The following is a 5,035-nucleotide window of genomic DNA, read 5'->3' on the forward strand; positions in this document are numbered from 1 at the left end:
TCATTGTATGTCATGTCAATCTGACACGAGTGTGTGTGGTGTGTTTTCATTATTGGATGTGTTTGTGCATACACACACTTTGTTTGCATTAATGGGAGTTGTAGCTGCCTGCTTGCTTGCTGTTGTTTTAAGACTTACTCTCCATCATCGCTTTCTTGAAGGCTCTACTGTTGAGCTGTGTTGGTGTGCACATTCATACACAATGAGATCTGTTTTCAGTCTTTGACTGATGTATTTCTATGAGTAGCCACACAAGTTCCCTGTTTGAACTTGTACATTACGCAAATAGGATCTCAGCAGCATAGGGTAGACTGGTATTGCGGTGAGAGTTGGGAAATATTTAAACTCCCTTTTGTTATGCCTTAGGTAACGTTTTTTTTTTTTTTTCAATTTTGCCAGTCATGTCAACAACTCGCTATTTAACTCTAGCAGACATTAATTGGTCTTATTGCTGACCTTATCTCGGGTGTGATAAGCCATCCTTTTAGGACCACAACGAGCAAGTGTGATGGAACGCAAGTGCCTCACAGCGGGAACCTTGGAACTGTTAAACCTCTTCAAACAGCCGTTAAAGAGGGGCCTGTCACCCGTACCGTACGGAAGTATGCCTTCAGCTATAAATCGACACCACAACACCTATGACCCGAAGGCGAGACCGTTCTTTGTTTATCATAACTGAGTACATTTGTGATTCATTATTTTTGGCGACACGCCATTCGCTCCAGATCTCCCGTTTGTAGGGGTTCGGATGTCTTCGTGTGAGTCACGCGTTTCTCCTCCTAGCCCCCGATTGACACGGACCGAAGACTCCTGTCAGTTCAGACTCATGTCAATTGAACGACAACCCATTAATGTAAAAAGTGAACACACTGACATTCTTCCTGAAGAAGTAAGTCTCCTCAATGGTTAGCTAATTATGCCACGTGTCTGTCTGGCTAGATAATGAATAGCAACTGGGTAGCCAGACACAGTGCCAGAAAGTATTTTTAGCGAACTATCCTCAAACTTTGATGAAATTGAGATCATGAGTCGAGACCTTCCAAACGAAAACAACAACGTAAGGACTAATGGCAGAGTAGGCCTGTAGGGTTAGGCATGGTATCGTTCCTCGGTAGTTTCATTCGGCGTAACTATGTGTAAAGTTTAGATAGCCTAACTCCCTTTGACGTGTCTAAGCTTATTTCTGGAATCATGTTAACCCCTTTTCATTCCTCTCGGTTTATCCCCCCCTCTCTCTGTGGTTGTGTAATGAAGGTCTGGAGTAGGCTCTGTCCTTGACTGACTGCCTGTGGACGGCAGCATCTGGACTGTATTAAGATAGGGTGGAGATGGGTGGATGATATTGTGTGTATGTTTGTGTGCTTGCTAACCCCTGTGTTAAGTATGCATCTTTTTTGTTTTTGCTTTTGCCTGCTTTTAAGGTAGAGGGGCCTGTGTACAGTATGTGTTTGTGTGTGAGTGTGCGCAGTGGACTGTGCTAATAGTGTTTGTCGGCCATCTTTGCATTTTTGCACATCTTTGGGAAGTGCTAGTAAGACATTGCACACCTTTGATGTGCATCAATATTAATACTTAAGTGGTCTGTGTAATGTCACCTGACCCTATTGCCTGCAAAGTGAGGCGAGGGTAGTCTACATATGCTTTCAAAGAGAAGCAATGAAGTCAACACTGCGAACTTCACACAGTGAAGTGTCAGCATTACCAAGTGAAGGGGTGTGGAGGGGGGGGGGGGGGGTGATGGAGAGGAGAGTCGGTCCGGAAAGGCCACCAAACTGAAGTCAAGCAAACACTACTGGGACAGAGCCACTAATGCAGTTAACCTTTTCATGGCCGCCCAGTCCATTCACAGAGAGTAAACTCAACATTTCCACACGTTGACACCTTGTGTCATGAATAGTTTTTAGTCTGTATGGCCCCATTATCATTACAGTTATGAATTCGTAGTGGGTATACGTCACCAATTGCACTGTCACAGCAAATGTTGTACGCAAATGCCCACTAAAACACAGAAACCTGTTTTCCATCCTACCCTCTCTCTCCCATGGCACACTAATACCCTCTTATCCCTCCCTCCCTCCCCTTTTAATCCAGTGTCACAGTGTTCCTCCAAACAAACAGTGTTGCAGCTGGCATAAATAATGGACCAACACATATCTTCTTATTTAAGGTACGAGATGGCAGTCCTCTGTCACTTTACAGATGAATAATACACACACGCGGAGAGGGTAGGAGATGAGAAGATGAAAGGGACATGGCACAGAGGGAAGAGGTACGGGGGGAGTAAGTGGAAAAAGAATGATGAAAAAGAAGGGAGATAGAAGGGAGAGAGTGAGGGAGTGAGAGACTGGACTGTGCATTAACACTGCACTCAGGCAAATATTGCAGATTCAGCACTCCGTCAACACAACAAGGGACAAACTTTTGAGTGTCTTCATCCAGACATGGGGTAGTGGCCTGCTACAGTACTCACGGTGGTCTGTCCTCGACCGAAGCACAGGGGCTTTTACATCTGAGAGCTGCTGGTGGTCGAGGGGTCCGTTCTTACGGGATCACCACAGCTGAGGCTCAGAGCTGCTGGTGGTCGAGGGGTCCGTTCTTACGGGATCACCACAGCTGAGGCTCAGAGCTGCTAGTGGTCGAGGGGTCCGTTCTTACGGGATCACCACAGCTGAGGCTCAGAGCTGCTGGTGGTCGAGGGGTCCGTTCTTACGGGATCACCACAGCTGAGGCTCAGAGCTGCTAGTGGTTGAGGGGTCCGTTCTTACGGGATCACCACAGCTGAGGCTCAGAGCTGCTGTGGTCGAGGGGTCCGTTCTTACGGGATCACCACAGCTGAGGCTCAGAGCTGCTAGTGGTCGAGGGGTCCGTTCTTACGGGATCACCACAGCTGAGCTCAGAGCTGCTAGTGGTCGAGGGTCCGTCTTACGGGATCACCACAGCTGAGGCTCAGAGCTGCTAGTGGTCGAGGGGTCCGTTCTTACGGGATCACCACAGCTGAGGCTCAGAGCTGCTGGTGGTCGAGGGGTCCGTTCTTACGGGATCACCACAGCTGAGACTCAGAGCTGCTGGTGGTCGAGGGGTCCGTTCTAACGGGATCACCATAGCTGAGGCTCAGAGCTGCTGGTGGTCGAGGGGTCCGTTCTTACGGGATCACCATAGCTGAGACTCCGATTCTGGCCATCCACGAATGAGGTGTGCCGTGTCAGGTAGCTGAGTGGTTAGGGAATCGGTTAGGGAATCGGGCTAGTAATCAGAAGGTTGCCGGTTAGATTCCCGGACGTGCTTATTGACGTTGTGTCCTTGGGCAAGGCACTTCACCCTACTTGCCTCGGGGAGAATGTCCTTGTACTTACTGTAAGTCGCTCTGGATAAGAGCGTCTGCTAAATGACTAAATGTAAATGTGTTACGCGTGTGAGCGTAACCGAGTTGAATTTGTTAAACTAACCTCTCAGTGTAGGCCTACTAAAATCCCACCCACCCGCGCTGTCGAAAAGCCAACTTTTTGTGGCGTAGCTGGCTAGAACTGTTTCCGAGAGGGGGTCTTGGCGTGCGTGAGGCAGAGGGACCACCAGTTTGACCGTCAGTGTGGGCAGATTGTGAGGAAGCTCTTCTGACAAGCGGCGCGATTAGTCCTCTGAAAAGAAGGGACAATGTGAATACATTAATATTCATGTCAAGAGTTTCATATCATTTATGCATACATCTGACCCAAAATGTCCAGGGTTAGTTGAATATAGCAAAAACGGGCAGTGCCCCATGTGTTGTTTTGTATTATAATCAGCATTGTAATTTAATGAGGTCAGAATGGATGATAAAGAGTAACTGTGTGTGCGTCAGGTTGGGACAGCGAGAGCGAGAGATACAACGTGAGAGGGAAAGACCGAATGAAAGAGCTTCGAAAAGTACGTTATGAAGGGTTGTGATTACTTTTTGTTTTTTCAGTACAATCAATTTTCCTCTTTACCCAGTGCCACTTATCCTTGTCTATTATTAGTACGTTAGTTTTGAATCACCGTGCTTTCATGACACATTCTACAATAGTTTCAGTGACGTCGTTTTAATACGACGCCACATGTAGTTGGAAATAATCATTTAAGACTCTTGGTTCTTCACGTTAATACAAATGACTTGTCGCACGTGTGGTTACTGAACGTGTTTGTGTGGAAGCTAAAGAAGAGATAGGCCTGGAGAGACAGAAGGATGCAGTGAAGGATTGGAGGATAGATTTATAGGGCCTCTCCATCTGTGAACATAATCCCCCCCCAAAAAATCTGTTTACGAGGTGGAGAGAAACAGAGTGAGGGAGAAAGAGAGAGAGATGGGGATGTGGGTGGGTGGAGGGGTGGGAGGGAGAGGAATGGAGGATTGGATGGTAAGCCACAAAATCATATCGGTTTCTTTCAGGTTTTTCTTTTCAAGAGTGAGGGCGATGAGTGAGAGATACTGGGAGGACGAGAGAAGCATAAGTCGAGAGAAATATCTACAAAGGGAGATGAGAGAAATGGAGACATGAGCAGAGAGGGAGTTAATGCCAGATGCTTTGTATACTGTTGGTCAACACTATGGTTGGCAAGCAAGTCCAACCTTTACAAATCCATCTTGTTATTCTGATCTTCATTAAATGGATATTTTACTCAGACTCCCTGAGATACACAAGGAATCTCGCTCGCTAGGCAGGGTATAAGAAAACGGAAAAACGATGGAACATTAAAGAAAAATGAAGGCATGAAAAGTTGTATGGCAACGCAGAAACGATTTATTTGTAAATAGAGGTTTCTTACGTCTCCGTAATTTGACCTCCAGTGTTGTGTTTATTTGGTGTGTGTGTGTGTGTTTGCACGCGTGCTGCCAATTAACTTAGCTGATTAGCGCTGTGTGTGAGGGAACCAGGCACTGTGTTTATTCAGCATTAACCCGGGCTTTGCTGCTGTGAGGATCTATCTGCCGGTACCTAATGAGTCCAGTTTCTCCTGGATAAGCAGCACTGTTCTGTTTGTAACAGTACCCATTTCTCTCTCTTTCTCTCACTCAGTA

The sequence above is a fragment of the Osmerus mordax genome, chromosome 6 (assembly GCF_038355195.1).
Source record: "Osmerus mordax isolate fOsmMor3 chromosome 6, fOsmMor3.pri, whole genome shotgun sequence".
NCBI classification, from domain to species: domain Eukaryota; kingdom Metazoa; phylum Chordata; class Actinopteri; order Osmeriformes; family Osmeridae; genus Osmerus; species Osmerus mordax.